The sequence below is a fragment of the Falco rusticolus genome, chromosome 8, assembly GCF_015220075.1.
Source record: "Falco rusticolus isolate bFalRus1 chromosome 8, bFalRus1.pri, whole genome shotgun sequence".
Taxonomy (NCBI): domain Eukaryota; kingdom Metazoa; phylum Chordata; class Aves; order Falconiformes; family Falconidae; genus Falco; species Falco rusticolus.
In genome coordinates, this window is record NC_051194.1 from 63643208 (window position 1) to 63659410 (window position 16203).

Sequence of the window (16203 nt, forward strand, 5' to 3'; positions counted from 1 at the left end):
TCTTAGAGGCCAGATGAGCTGCCAAAAGCGACAATAGGTATCTTAAAACAGCTTTGCTTGAGCCCCCAGAATATCTAATGCTGAAGAGTTGCAGCATGTTATTTGACGCCTGCTTCAGAGACCACATTTCCAGTTTCACAGCTGTATGTTCTAACCAGGAGGCTACAAAATCTGTTTCCCTCTCTGCACAAAAATAAAATTCAGTAGGCCAAAGCGGTACCTTTGTATAAGACTGGCACTTCCGATGCAGAGTGGAGACAGTGTAGCTCGGTAAGATTACTGATCTGTATTAAAAGACCCTTAAAAGGGTCTTTTTAAAGGGCCCAAAGTGAACATGTCATTTGATACACAGTAGATTGATCTTGGGTAAAGATAACTGTTACCCTCGGGGTTACCACGCTCCTGCTTGAGCCTACATGCCCCGCAAGCTGATCCTAACCCCCTTCAAAGGCTAAAATACTTCAGTGTTCTGTTGTAAAATGTGCTGCACTGTGAGAGGTGAGAAGAAAGCAGTGGTAGCTGAGGCAGCCATGCCCTCCTGAAGCGCTTCACAGGCATGGGGGTGACAGCCGTCACGCCACCGGGTCCCACCGCCCCCTGAGAGGAGCGCGCCCATGCCTCGCCTCAGCGCCTGGCTTCTCCTCAGCGCCCAGCCGCACCTCAGCACCCTCGCCTCAGCACCCTCACCTCAGCGCCCAGCCGCACCTCATCACCCTCGCCTCAGCGCCCGGCTTCGCCTCAGCGCCCTCGCCTTAGCGCCTGCCCTTGCCCCAGCGCCCGGCCCCGCCGGCAGCCGGTGGCTGGCGGAGGTGCGAGGAAGGCTCTCCGGTGCAAATCCCCGGACCCCGCTCAGCGGCAGCGGCTGGCGCGCACCCTGGTATGAGGAGGAGAGCCCGGGGCGGCCGCCACCGCCACCTCCCGCCCGTCGCCGCCGCCGCCACCGGCGTCCCGCGGCCGGGGGGACTACGGCTCCCAGCGTGCCCCGACACCGCGCCTGCGCGCGCCGGGCCTGCGGGGGGGGGGCGAGGGGCCCGGTGCGGCGCGGGGACGCCTCGGGGGCGGGGGGCCATGGCCAGGCCGGCCGTCGTGCCCGGGAGCGTCAGGGCCTTCATGGTGCTGCGCCTGCGGATGAGGGCGGTGGAGGGGCAAACCGGCGCGCTGGTGCGGAGCTGGAGGCGCTCGGCGACGGCGGGCTGAGATAGGGAGGGGCAGGGGTGCGAGTACGGGTGCGCTCCCGTCCTCCCGGGGGGCTCCCGGTGCTCGATCTCCCTCAGCCCGTGCGCCGTTAGCCGCGCGCTGCGGCGGGGGGAGCGGTGCCGGCGGGGGCGCTGCCGCAGCCCGAGGGCGCGGGGGGCTCCGGCCCCACGGCCGAAGGGCGCCGGTAGCGCGGCGGTGCGGTGCCGGGTGCGCAGCGCCGGGCGTCTCCCCTCCAGCCGCCGTCCCTTCCGCCCCAGGCCCGCGGGAACGGCCGCCAGCCGCCCAGCCAGCCCCCGCGCCGGCCCGGAGAAAGCCCGCTGCGGAGGGACTGCGGCGCGCTGGGGAAGCGCATGTGTCGCCTAGAGAGCGTTGCGCAGCCACTGCAAGCAAACATCTTCCAGCTGCAGGCAGAAAAGGAGCTGAATCCAAAGCATGCAGGTAGCAAAAAGGGTTTTTTCCTATTACTTCGCCCTTCATTGTCCCTCCATATGCTTTTTCTGTCAGTGGAAGTTCTTTGCCTTTTTCTTGGCGGCCCAGCTGGAGCAGCACCTGAGTGCAGTCCACGAGGAGCATTTGCAAGAAATGAAGATTGTACAGCAAGAAGCAATGAAGTTGCACCGACACCTTTGTAATATGAAAAAGGCTGAAGAAAAAGTGAAAGAAGAAGTTCAGAGGCTGAGTAAAGCTCTGGAGATTACAACTGCATCCAAGGTACAAAAGATGACCTTATTATAGTTTCAAGGATTAACAGACTTGTTTTTAAACACGTTCATCTCAGACATAGTTAAATAGAAAGTATACTGAGCTGGAAAAAAAGAGTTTATGATTTATTGTTGGCAGTAGGATCAAACACTTTTGACAATGAAAATCTGTGCTTTCATCAATTAAAAAAATGCATGGGAAATCAGCAATAAAAAGTATTTGAGATTTGCAAGTCTTGCATCTTTATGGCTTAAGTTCATCCTGGCTTTCATGCACAGAGTTCTCAATAGCTTTTCTGCTTTTCCAGGAAGTTACATTTCTCTGGTATTTCATTCTTGCACTTTATTAGTATCTTCCCCAAAGAAACTTCAGTGCAGTATGTCACTCATTCTCATTAATTGTATCAAAGAACACATTGCTGCTTAGTGTTCCCACGCTTACATTCAGTGCTTCAGAACACAGAACATCAGACTGGAGATAGAAATCATGTTCTGGGTGTTAGCATGGCAGTTACATTTTATGATACCTGTTGCTTTTGTAATAGTTAGAAACATGAAAGAATTAAAATATCTGTTGCTTTCATCTTCTTTAGGTGGATGTAGTGATTGCAGCTGAGGAACGCAAAACGGAAGATTAACTGTCGACTGCAGGAGGTAAGTACAACAGCAAGGAGCTTAGTAGGAGGCTGAATTTGCCAACTCTTATTTGAAGATTTGAAGAAGATGATCCTTGAATAACATTCTGGGTGCAATTTTGGATTGTGCACAACCCAAAGGAACCTGCCAGCCAGCTCATAACTAAATATCCAGACACATATTTTGTATATGATCTGGAAGTATTTGTTTGATCTACTTAATTAGACCTGGGTCAGAAAGAGTTCATTTTTTTTCTAGCTAAGACAACAGCTGTCCCAGGAGATCAGCCTGCATCAGTCCTTGGAGGAATCCCAAGCAACTATGATGTGTCATGTACAGGACATGGAACCAATGCTAGAAACAGAACAGAAGCAGGTTTGAGAAACTTTGGATCCTCTTTTCTGACTGTTTTTGTTTTCTTAGCTGGGAGGAAGAGCGAGGACTTGGATGTCATGCGTAGAAATCAGTTTAAAAACTTTAAACCAGCAACATTTTGTACCGACATTGATCAGAAGAGATCGCGTAATCAAACTTCCTGCTCAAAGTAGGAGTATCGCACTGGACTGGGGCAGTGGTGGATTTGTCTAGCAGAGTTCAAGGACTGTGATTCCGTGGCTGCTTTAGCTACTTTATTATAGTGCTGCAGTAATGTGCCAGTTAAGTTTTTTTTCTTCCAGCATCCAATCTGAACATTCCAAGCTTACATTTGGCACCATTGCCCCTTCTTAAATCATTCAATGCGACTGAAAAGAGTTCAACTTCATAATCTTTGTAACTGCCTCTCAGATTTGTCAAACACAACTGGATCCTTCCTTAACCTCTTCTTCACCAAGCTAAACAAGCCTCTTTAGAATTGAGGTACTGATAAATAGATAGAAAATGCAATTTCTGAAAAACATTCAGTTGAGATCTTAAACCTTCTGGGAGTATTAATTGTCATGATGACAAAGTTAGATTTTGGTTCTCAGCTGTATTTGTATTATCTAGCTGTTTTGGAATGTGAGGGGGGGCCACAGTTCATGGTAGAAATGAACTGTCTTACACGTAATTCAAATAAAACCAACCTCCCTCTCTGCAGGTGTACATGCACAAGCCACATGCAGTCATTTTAACACTTCTGAATTCATAGCAACAGTTCAGTAAGGATAAAAGAATATGAATATGTATCAAAATATGCAAAGTATATACTTTGAATATGCAAAGTATCAAAACTTGAATAACTAAGGGTTGGTTTTTTTCCCTTTTTTCTGATGACCATCAAGGTTCCTGAAACATACAACGTTCTGTTGGAAATCAGTAGATTTTTCACCTACATGCCTTTTATCATCTTGTGTGTTCTTCTATAGCAGAAGTGGAAAAATGATGGATACGTTATTGAACTATATGAATTATACATCTTGTGAAAAGCAGAGGCTTAGTTGAATTCATCTGTCGTTTTCTGATGGATATAGTTGGCTCTGTAGTATATTTATTAGTTAACAGGAAAACAAAGATTCCTCACAAAATGGCATGAGATAGACTTCTTAAGTGCCTTCAGTGTTGTGTTCACCTTCATCTTCTATAGCTTGATCTTTTCTGTAATCTTTAATTGTGCAAACCTATTAGGTTCTGTCTGCCATGTAAAGAGATTATAAGAACACATATGCTGCATTACGTATAGTAACGGAGTCGCTTGCTGTAAAGGTCTTCTGCGTAAGATTGGGACAAGCAGAAAGAGAGGAGAAGCTGGTCAGGCTATATCTTTTCCAGTTAGATAACTTTTTAAGCTGTGAAATTTGGTTAGATTTGCCTGACTGAATTCTGCCTCTTAAAGAATAGTCTGTGATATCATTGCAGGTACAGATGTTACAGCAGGACTGCCAAGAGTTACGCAAAGATGTCCAGCTTGCCCAAGCGAGGCTGCAAGGGGAGGAGGACAGAACTGCCCAACTGGAGCAACAGTGCACACAACTGAAAGCTGAGCTGGGTATGACAGTGGGCGCTCGTCGTATCTTCTTAGCCCTTCTTACTGCTTCCACAGTGAGAGGAAACCAGCACTGAGGTCCCGCAGACCCGTGGCAGGTGTATCAGCCAACAGGGAACGGAGGGAGGTGAGAACTACTAAAGGCCTTTAGTTTGCATGTGATGTTTCTAAAGGCTCTTCTAAACCTAGAGGAAACTGACAGCAGTGGTAATCACGGTAATGAATACACAACAATAATATGAAAAGATTCCATCAGCATAAATTCTTTTCATCTAGCAAGTAACCATTAATGCATGATTACTGAACTGATTTGCAAGTAGAATGCCCATTTGTACTGAGTCTTTTTACAGATGATTAAAAAACATCAGTATAAGGACAAGCCTCTCGGATAAGCCTCTAGCTGATCTCATTTAGATTCCTGGTCTACTGATGTGAAAGTAGCTGCTTATAAGGGAGCTGAGTGGCATTTAATGCGCTCCAGGGTAGGGGGAAGCTCCATATTGTCAAAATTAAAGGTAACGTTCCTAACCTAAAGTCTGTTCCTTATTCCTAAATAGCTCGCAGTAACTGCCCAAATCCTAGCATAATTATTGTTCTTGTTGATCCTTCCCTCAGGACCTGTTTCAGATTTCTAGTTACTCCTTTTACAGAAGTGTTGCCATTTCCCAGATTTTTGGTTTGTTATTCTGCAGATCACACATGCGATAATAAACTCACATAAAAAAGCTCACAAAAGGCAGTGGGAATTTCTGCATAAGGCATGGCAAGAGGAGAGAAACTTGTCATCATGTTGTGGCAGAGTTGGCTGAATGGGGGACAATGATACCAAAATAATTCTTTCCTTCAGAACAAAGTCATAGGCAAAGGACAAATTTAAATGAGATGTACAAGTTTTCTTTGCTTCTATATCAAATAATCCTGCTGATCAAGGCTTTTTCCCTTTGTTAATTGAAGGAAGTTTTGAGTGATCCTTGGATGATACCGTAGATGTCATGATATTTTGGCTAGAATTCCCTCCCTGCCCTGCTCATGGTGAATTGTCTCTTGTTGTCTTCCTCTTTTTCCGGTACGTTATACAGCACAACAGAATCAGAGGCTAGCTATTACAGATAGGTTGACTGAAATTCCAACAAAAATGCTTCTGCTTTTAGATCTGTATGGTTAGAGCAGGGATGTAACTTGTTCTTTGTCAATGCACAAAAACTCGTAAAGTTGCATATGGGCTGTGGGTTATAGTCAAGACAAATCAGTTGCTTACACACTAGACAGCTGAATAAGAGACAGGGTTATTTGATTTGCTTAAGCAGTCGCAGAAGTGGTATGTGTAGGAGATTGGCATGATGGCATGCTTAATTTAAAATTAAATTACAATTAACCTAGGTTTAGCCAGAGGATTCTGTTAAATGCTATAAAGATCATGTGAGAAAAACTGGAGAATAGTATAGACATTCTCAGTCAAAGGTCATTGAAAACCAAACAGTATATTGGGGTTAATCAAGGAGACTTGAACGCAGTGAGTTATGACCATGAAATTCAAATTAGAATGATGGTTAATTTCAGTTGACTAATTGATGACAATGAAGAAATGGCTGAAAATTAACAGGGATCAAAACCTTTTTGTTTTTTGTTTGAAAGAGATATAGATGAAAGTTTAGGTTAAGAAACATTAGAATTAACAACTGGTTTTGACTGAAAACCCAGCTTCTTGTATCTGTAGCACTTCCTGAAGCCTGGGTGCTAGGAGTTCAAGAAGCATTGGAACTACCGGTTGAAACACTCAAAAAACCTCAAGGACACCACCCACGCTCAGCTTGGGCTTAAACCAGGGGCAGGACAAAGGTTATATAATTACAGGAAGCTGTTTCCATGTTCAGAACCATTACGCACTCTTGGCACTACTAACTACTAAGCATGCAGGTTACTTATAAAAGAATCCTTTTAAGAGACTCTAAGAGATGACTGATTTTCCTGCTCCTTTTCCTAATGATTTCTTGTACTGCAGATGGCAAACCTGCAGCACCAGCTGGATGCAGCGAAGTATGATAACAGTAAGGCGAGATCCACGCTGGAGCATGTCTTAGCTTCTTATAAGAAGATGCAAGCAGCTCTGGATGCGGTACAGACTGAGCTGGGACACAAGGACACTGAAATCAGCAACCTCAGAAAAGACATGTGAGTGGAACTGATTGTTTCTGTGGTCTGTCAAGACAGATACAGTTGCAAGGTGGCATCTTCCCCATGGTTCTGGCTAATGAGCTGTAGGACAAGTTTGTTTGAAAAGTTTCCTATGTTGTTTCCTGCAACGCTGAAGCATCCTTAGTGTTAGTGGACCAAGTACACCGAGTTCTTGTAGCTAAGTGCACGCTTGGCAGGCCTGGCGCATCTTGTGGCAAGTAGGCAAAAGAGTTTAACTTCAGTGACGGGCAGAACTTAATCTGGTTAAGGTAGAGAACTGAACTCTGAGATGGTCACCGCTTCAGAAGAGATGTCCACAAATTGATTTAATGCATGATTTTTCTTTTAATCCAATCTCCATTTCCAGGAGCCAGGCTCAACAGAAAATACAGATGTTAGAACTGGAACATTGCCAGGCCAAACCGGTTGCCATGGGAAGGCAGCAGAGCAGCCAGGTAGATGCTACATTTTTCCGTAGTAACAGCCACCGCTATGTTTTTGGTGTAGAGCCAAGTACCTTTTCTTTTTCTGAATACAATATAGCGTGACACATTCACATGAATCAAGGCGAAAATACGCTATCAACTTTTGGCAGTGGAGCAGGAAAGTAGTTATGCAAGTGTTGAAGGCGGCAAGCATCTCCTCTTCAAAGAAACATTCCTTGGCACAGGTGAAGGTTTTACAGTCTGCAGCTGGATACATAATATGAACAGAGATTTCAGAAGTTTGTATAGCCTTTACTTTTTTGTTATTAGAATGGAGGGGAAAAAAATTCCAAGGAATTGTTTTTATGTTGGCTTGTAATTCTTAGTTGGAAAAGGATTACCTCACAACCTAAACACACTCATTATTGGCAAAGAACTGCCCCTGCTGCCCCCTCCAAGAAAGGTGTGACTATATGAGAAGTTGTGATCCTTCAGCCTAAGCCAGCCAGTAGTGGATTGCTGTTCTAAGGATTCCCAGGTATATGCCTGTGCTTAGGACATCAGGAATCAGACAGCGGATGAACACACTGTTAGACTGGGAAGGGAAAAAAATAGTATTCCTTTCTAAGCTTTCTCATTTGGGTAAGTATAAATCTGATTTGTGGTTACTGCACAGGTGGAGCCACTTTGTAAGGCACTAGAAAGTGCTAGAACAGAGCACAAGAAGCTTGTTCTTCATTTGGAAGAAGTTCTGCAGGTCAGTAATACCCTGCAGAGCAAGCTGATCCAAACCGAAATTGAAGGGAAGAGTTTCAGCTCTTCCATCTGAGCTGGTGCTCAGCAGGTAAGACAGATCCACGACAGGGGAAACATTACTTTGCGCTGACATCGGAGCTCCACGGCTTTACTCATCTGTCTATCAGCGCTGATCACCAGCGGCACGGCCACGGTGACATTCGTGTGGAGCCATAGAAATGGGCTTTTCCACTCACTCCTGTCATGATGCCTCAACCTGCTCCGCTGCACTGAGGAACTGCTGCCCCGGGGTCATTACAGCACTTCTACAAATAGCTCTTCCACGAGGATAGCTGAAGCAGCCTGTAGTAGCTATAGCAAGGGGAGCGTAGGATAGCTGCTTAAATTCCCCCCCCTAAAACTGAACGCTATTAAGTAAACCTGAGGGTAGATGCAGTCTGAATCTCCTCATTGTCCTTTGTCTAAACAGGCTTAGCCATTTAATTCTCTGAAGTTGTCCTAAAGTGTTTTTTTCCAAAAAAGTCTATTTACCTTGTATAACTATTTGGAACCTCCTTTTAAATAAAAGGAACGTGAAATATTCGAAAACACATTCCAGTCTTAAAACAGTAGTAGTGCAGAGTATATACCCAGGACAAAAGTATTAACAATGGAATTGTCTTCCCTATTCTTATTTATAAAGCATATTAAATATAAATGTGAATAACTTAATTTCTTTTTACAGGGAACAGTTAATGGAAAAAGCCAAGACTGAGAAAAGAATACGTGGAACACTTAGAGTCTTTGAAGAAGCAGTTTCTGACTGAACAAGAGGCTTACAGGAAAGCTGCCTGTCAAGAATCTGCTGAGGTGAAAAAGGATAGAATTAAAAGATTTCAGTGGGTGATTTCCAGAGAAAGAGGTCTGCTTTATGATTTCCCAACAGAACAGGAGCACCTCATGACAAAAATGTCTCCTTTTCCATTCGTCATAGAGTTGTCCATCACTTGTATACAACAAACAATTTTGTCATGTGGTGGGCAGACATTTTGGTGGCCATGCACCATCTGTGCTCTCTTAACTTTTTCAAGTACCGCTGTGTATCCCCCAATACTATATATCTCATTGTACATAAGCTCAAGGCGTTGATATCAGTCATTCCAATGACTTCAAAAGGATCATCTGGGGTTGTATAGCAATCTCCAAGGATAAAATACTGGTTTGGAAGTCTGCTTTGTTCCTTGAGGGCTGGATCGTGCAGCTCAGCGTAACCTTAGTATTAGTCAGATCCCAGCATTCACTTTTTTGCCCGTTTTATTAGAAGAGTGGTAAAGTCAAAACACCAGGCGCTGTAGCTTCAGCTGGGTGTGCTGCTTATTAGCTGTATAGAATGAACTAATTCTTACAGACAACGTGAACTCACTTTTTCCTCTAGGTAAAGAGAGCCCCTGAAGAATCCTTCTCCAAACTGGTCGAAGTTTGTGGTGCTAACAGGGACCTGCAGCATAAAGTAACAGAGCTGGAAAAGTCTTTGTCCAGTTACAAGGAAAAGCTAAAAAGCCAAAGAGCTCAAGCCAGACAGTGATGCTAACACCGACAGGGTGAAGGTATGCACGCGTTTGTCAATAAAGGCAGGTGTCCTAGCTGAGAAACTCCTTTTTTCTCCTACTGAGTAGGACTGTTGTTGATCCTTTGCAGTGGAGCTAGACTTGAAAATAAAAGTAACTCTGGACTCAAATTCTGCAGATGAATAGACTGATAGCAGCTGCAGCAATTGTGTGGCTTCTCCTGTCATCCCTCCCCCCACCATATAAAACATGATGCCATAGAGTTGTCCCCCCTCCCCCCATTAATTTTTATAGTAGCATTTGTCCTCTTTATTGTTTTGTAGATACAATCTATTGATTGATGGGGTCCAGTGTTGCTTGTGTAGCGATGAATCCCTTTCCGTCCTTCATAGCTGTAGAACTTACACTTCAGCTGGTACCTGATCCTAAATGAGAGTCTGGGCTCCTTGGCCACTCTGCCACCTGCTTGTTCCCCTTGCCCCAGGGTGTGGGTTCTTAACTTCGGTCTCATAGGGCAAGAAATAGGGACACTATGTGCAGACATCTGCAGAAATAGTTCCCACATAACAGCCAGTAGCCTGAAAAAATCCTGATTTTTTTTTTTTTTTTTCTCAACAACTTCCAGGAGATTGAATCTGAACTGAGAAAAATGGAAGCCAGAGAAGAGGAGTATCAGACAAAAAATTATGAAAAAGTGAGCTTTCTTGAGCTGTTTCCTGAAGAGACTGATCTGCTAAAATGTTGTTGGAACTTCATTCCTGTGTCGTCTCTAGTCACACGACATCCAGAAATGTATGTCAGTGTTGAAAAGTGTGCAGAGCGAGATGCAAGTGGTGTTAAAAAAACAACATGAAGTGCAAGTGCAGAACAGGCAGCTGGGGACCCAGCTGGAAGTGGAGAGAAGGTGAAGGCAGCAGATGGAAAACAAATGTCAGGTAAAGTGGTAACAGCACGAAAAAGTGGTGAGACATCCATGGAAGCATTTATGTGCAAAATCTATGGAGTTGTAGAAGAGGTGGTAGAAAGACGTTATGAACTCAGTCAAAAGATATGCCTATAAATCATACTGTGTCTGCTCCAGAAAGTCCAACTGACAACTTAACATACATTTACTATATATCTGAATTAGGAGAGAGACAGGAATTTTATGGGTTTTTTTAAATAATAGAACTCTAAGCAATTTACAGTAAAGATAGGAAAGCCCTTCTGTTACATTGCAATTTTTTTTGTGCCATGAAAAAATGTATAGAAATTAACGTTGCTTCTTTTTCTACCTAGGAACTGGAAAAAACAGTCAAACATCTGAAGAATTGTACAGAGGAGGCAGAAAAGAAGCTGAAGGAGCCAGCATGGAGTCAGTACAGGTGAGACCAGCTAGCATTAGAATAATTCATTGAAAGTAACAAGATAGTATTTCAGCATGTGCACCAAGTAACCCTTTCCATAAAAAAATGAGAATGTCTTTCAATAAAAACCCTTTTTCAGATATAGGTTTCTGAAGAGTGAGGTGCATCCCTGGGCTTTTCTACTAAGTGGCATTTATCATACTTTTTTTAAAATAAGAAAAAGAAAAATAAAATTTTTATCTTTTCTGTGACTCACTTCAGCGTAGTGGGGCTTGTAAGAAGAGCTTTTGTCCCCCACAGCCTATTGTTTTTATCGGACTGGGGATCTCTGTGCTAACCAACTAACCAAAAGCATTGTGGCCAAGTACACTGCCCCCCCAGCTGCCCTCGTGCCACTCTGTATGCAACATCACGCAAAACCTCTTTCCCACCCACCCCACCCAACAAAGTCATTTGTCCTTACATCACCTCATCCTTGCACTACTGTATCACAATGTCCAAATTACTGTAGTTTGCATGATTATAGTAGTTTGGGGTGAAAATCTAGGGGTTTAGATGTTATATAGGATATTAACCAGCATAATTTTTTTTAAAAAACAAAGCTAATAGAGGTGTTCCAGCCTGAGGTCTCACAGGCTGCTTACCAGTCCAAGTACCGTTCTAGGATTAGGAGGAGACTAACAGCAAGGGAGTATTTCTACAGCATTTTTCAGGCAAAATTAGTCTTCCCTCACCTTCCTCAGGGCTTTGTGGTACTCGGCATCCATTTCCCCCTGCCTTCTTCCCAATACCTCTGTGGTTTATGCTGTGCTGGAGACCCATGTTGGCTTTGTTACCCCCTAAGAGGGGCAGCTCTGTGGTGAGTGCCGCCCCCATACACCCCTCTAACAGCGCTGGGAGAGGGTGTCGTGGGGAGCTCCTACCCGTGTGCCGCAGACACATCTGAGGTGTATGCTGCGCTGCCCTCTCTCACACAGGGCTCCACAACTGCAACAGCGCATGCATTAACCGCTCTCCCTGCAGTTCTAATCGCACCCGCTGCCTAGTCACCTTCAGCCTGGAGCTTGCTGTTGGTTCAGGTCTGCAGTTTCACAGCCTGCCAGTTAGAAACTGTGAAAAACCAGCAGCCAAAATGCTGAAGAAAGCAAGGACATTCATTTCAGAGCGGGAAGCAAAGAAACTAGGTGGGAGAAGTATTTGCTAGCTCATTATCAGTCAGGATTTCAGTTTCTTAAACTTCCTTCTGTATTTCCTTACACAGGAGTGGAAGACAGACCCCTCTTCTAGTTTAGTTTGTTTCCTCCTCTTTTGCCAAAGGACAAACTTAAGCAACAAAGAGCACTACAGGGGCTGTTCCGTGCTTAGAAAAGGTCTCTTGAGCATACTTCGTGTTTTGTTGATGCTTGTTAACCAAATACTGGTCTCAAAGCTAATAGCTGGTGCATTTTCTTCCCTGCATTCAGCTTTCTCTCAGTGGTTCTCCTTCCCCTCACCCATACCTCTTACAGATACCCTTCCAAAAGCCGCGCGTACCTTGTCTGCGCAGGTGCATCAGCCTTCTCCATAATTGATAGCTCTCCTGTAGCTGGGTAATTGGCATCTAGAGATGTACGTATTAGACTGCCAAAATTTTAATCTCTTCTTCAGTGATGACAGAGATTCCCCAGACAGTCATCAGCTTCATAGAGCGCTGCATCTTGTCCCAGGGGAAGCAGCAGGAGCTCCGGGTCGGTCGGTCAGCAGGGCTGGCCCCGCAGCCCAGCTCAGCCCAGGGCCCCACGTGAGCTGGGCAGGAAATGAGCTCACTCAGCCCAGTGCTCCCAGCCCACCCAGAGCATCACCTGCCCAGCAGCCTCCGCCCGCACCCAGCTGCTGGGGAATCTTCACCTGCCCTGACCCGGGGCGGGGGGGGGGGGGGAGTTGTCGGTCTGTGCAAGTAGCAGGTGCCTGCGGCCTACGAGTGCCTGCTTCAGTCTTGGACTCTGGTTTGAATTAACACACACCTTTCACCTTGGCTTTTTGACCCACGTTCTTTGCCTTGTGAGGCTGATATTAACAAAACTACTGTTTACAGCAAACCCATTATTTTTATTTATTATTAAACTATGTGCTGTTGATATGCTACATCTTTGCTTTCATCACTTTTCTTTTACCAGCTTTAGTCCAAGGCCTGGCAGGTGCTACCAAAACAAACCTCCGGCGGGTTTGCAGAGGGGTCGGGTGAGTGACTGAGGACTGAGTCATGTGGCTGTGGCTGGGCGCTGACGTGACTGGGACGGGGAGGAGGTGGCAGGACTGGCTGCTTCTAATGGTAGATGATGCCTGGGTCTGAGAGCACATAAGCCTTGGGCTACTTGAGGAGCACATAAGGAATTCATTAGGGGTGTGATATCATACCACACGTCATCTTACCTTCGTAAGAGTTAGTGGAATTTGTTCAACATACCCCACTGGGGAAAGAGTAGTTGAAGCAGATGACTTGCATCATAATACGCTGAAAATGATTACAACACGGGCAGTTTTCATGCTTTTTCAGCTAAGGATCAGCTCACCGTCGTCACAGCTTACTCTTTCACGTGGCTTCAGTACAACCTAGCATCAGTACAGGTGGTGGTGTTGCACTCTGATCTGCTTCAACACAGCTGCTCGCAAACTCCTCTGTGGTCAGCGGTACTATTTATTCCTGTGGGATCCATACGTGTTATTTGCAATACTTGTTTAATAGGGCGGGAAGTCTTGCGTACCTCTGGAGCTCTGAGTAGCCCGAGGACGGGCTGCAATTAGCTCGTTCTGCTCCTCCAGAAATTTGGTCCTAGACTGTAACTCACGTGGCAGGACTCTGGGCTAATTCACGGTGGCCTGAGCCGCTCCTCCTCACAGCAAGTGTCCGTTCTAGGGGAGAAGGGCTGGCTGAGCACACTACTAAAGCTAACGCACACCTGAGCTTCATGCTGCTTAAAAGCAGGGCTGTGCACTGTGGCTTTGGGTTTGTCCCAGCCAAGCTGGCTCCTTCAGAAACCCACTGGCGTCCCTGCCACCCCTGCACCGCAAAGCTGTGTGTGCCCTCTCTGCCCACGCAGCGCCCTCAGCAAACCGGTCAGTTTTGCTTGCTGTGAACTCTGGCTGTAATCACAGCTGGGAAAGCGCCTTCTCACACAGCACTTGCCATCGCACACTTTTGTTTATACAGCACGCTTAAGTAGGTCGCCCGGCAAGGGACAAACGGTAGTGACCTTCGTCTGTGCAAAAGGACAGAGCATACGGCAGCTGCATGTGTACGAACGGCATGGTGGCCACCCCTCTGCAGCGAGGCACGGCACACCTCACCGGTGGGGTCCCCAGCCCCACGGCAGCACCCCCGCTCTCGGGCCCTGCAGCTGCTGTTACTTCATACATTGAAGTGCAAAGGCTGATGACATGGCCGTGGCCATGGCACCTGGTATGTGTGCGCAGCGGGCGGCTGGTCCAGCTGCAGCAGATCGTGTTGCTGCTTCTAACCCTGCTTGGGCTGCAGGGTGGAAAGCCGCAGGACAGGGTGTAGCTGTGAGAAGGCGCTGGGCTACAGTAACCCCTGACTGTAGCGCTACCCTGAGTTTCGGCTACGCCTGTGACAGCAAGCGGTACCCCTTGGTGGGGCACAGGCAGACTGCCAAGAGCTGGTCCAGATGTGCAGGACATGTTTTGGATTGGTTTTTACTTCAGCTTTGCTCCAGTGTGATCCCGCTGACTCCCGAGCAACTGGAGCACTTCAGGAAGCCATCCTGTCACTAGCTTTCATCCGAGAGGAATCTCGTTTGTCTGCTCAGAGCCTGCTCTGCAACGTGAGCCACAGCGTGGTGTGTGGCAGCTCACCTGTTCAAAACATCGGAACTACACATAGGCAAGAACTTACTTTCTTTGAACAGTAATTTCAATAAAGTTACAGTAACGTAACACTGCCACCACCTGCAGGATCAGGAATCGAGCTCTACAGTGCTAGCCTTTCCCCTGGCTCGGTAGCCACTAAGCCTCTCAGTAGTATTTACAGTATTTAAAAATGAATTTTCTAAGCAGCAGAAAGGTTGGGTTTCTCCCATCTGCCTGTGGCCTTCAGCAAACATGGATGGCAAACAGCTTTCTGTGCCTGTCGGTGCTGGTATCAGGTAAGCACAACTGAAGAGGTATAATTTGGTTTCTAAGACAGTCAGATGCTTTTATGACCAGTACTTCAAGTATGCCTGGAGGTAGTCTTTTATATAAAAAAGTAATGAATGGTAATGCCTTGATGGTGGTCGATTTTTAAGACAACTCTTAAAAAATCCCTTTCCTCTATGTCAAGACTATTTAAAAAAAAATAAATGTACAAGCAATAGGATTCCGAGTGTTTCAGACTGTTTTGGAAAAGAATAATGCACAGGGAATCTGCACACTGGGCCTCTGGCGTCTGCTTTCTAAGCATGAGTTCAGTGCCAAGTGCTGTTATTTCCTGGGACATCATGAATGTTTTTTGTATGAGGGGACAGGAGTCACTTGCAAGAAGAAACAAATCAACAGGGTTACAAGATGTGAAGAGGCCAATAAAGACTAAGGAGAGCTTCAACAGAAGAATTTTTACCCCTAGGTGATGCAACAATACCATCCTGTGAGACAGCTCCAGTTCACACAGCAAACACTGGGCCACCTTGACAAAACCAGTGATGAGGCATCACAAAGAGCAAGAAGTGAAACAAAGGTGAGGGACTTGTCCTCTCCGTTCTTCTGCAGCTTATGAACGCCCCTGGCTGACACAACTAAAATGGCTGTTTAATTTGCCATGCTGCAAACTTGGCACGGGGCTTGGAAACAGCGAGGGCAGCGCTGCATAAACACAGTGAAACACGCTGTCCCTCTGCGAGCTAGCGAGACTGCCTGGGAACGAGTCTCTCACCTCTGTATTCCCACTGTGGCCCAGCATATCTCTAGTGAAGTGGACATGCAATATATAGTAATTTAATGTTTGATTTGAGATAAAATTGCCTTTAAAATTAGATCTGTCTCTTATTCACTGATTTAAATTCTGTGAAATGATCACAGAACAGCAATACCTGTAACAGTGGGCCAAGCAAACGGCAGTTGGCTGCGATACCGCAAGTAACAGGAGTACTTGGGAGGCAACAGCACGGTTTGGTTTCTGTTCAGCAAGCTACCTGGCTGGGAGGTATTCTTCAGCCTTATTTTGCTGTAGAGCATAAGATATATCAATTTCAAATTAAAAAAATCAATAAAAATATAAAAAATCATATGCATAGAACTATATACCTTTTTAAATTTGTGTTAAAGCGTTGCATCCTCCTTCTCTTGCTGGGTAGGAAGCAGCATGCTTCCACCGTCATGTGCTACTGTTCAACTGTCAGAAACAAACCCCAGACCATTTGCAAGGTATGTTAAATAATAAGCTGTATGATATTATTGCACTAATTTTTGCTGTAAGGTGTTCAG

General features: G+C 45.7%; 1 long non-coding RNA gene across 21 annotated transcripts; it reads left to right on the forward strand.

The window, feature by feature from the left end:
* Positions 1-1472: 1472 nt before the first annotated feature.
* Positions 1473-16139, forward strand: LOC119152770. Of its 21 annotated transcripts, none has more exons than XR_005105897.1 (10): positions 1473-1908; positions 2492-2552; positions 2793-2909; positions 4371-8702; positions 9268-9439; positions 10026-10094; positions 10174-10335; positions 10679-10764; positions 12903-12966; positions 13283-16139. It is a non-coding gene; the product is annotated as an uncharacterized LOC119152770 (long non-coding RNA). The 21 variants fall into 21 exon arrangements; XR_005105891.1 differs by lacking the exon at positions 13283-16139 and having other exon boundaries at positions 4371-7127; positions 7774-7854; positions 8578-8702; positions 10679-13080; XR_005105895.1 differs by lacking the exon at positions 13283-16139 and having other exon boundaries at positions 4371-6669; positions 7040-7127; positions 8578-8702; positions 10679-13080.
* Positions 16140-16203: the final 64 nt, after the last annotated feature.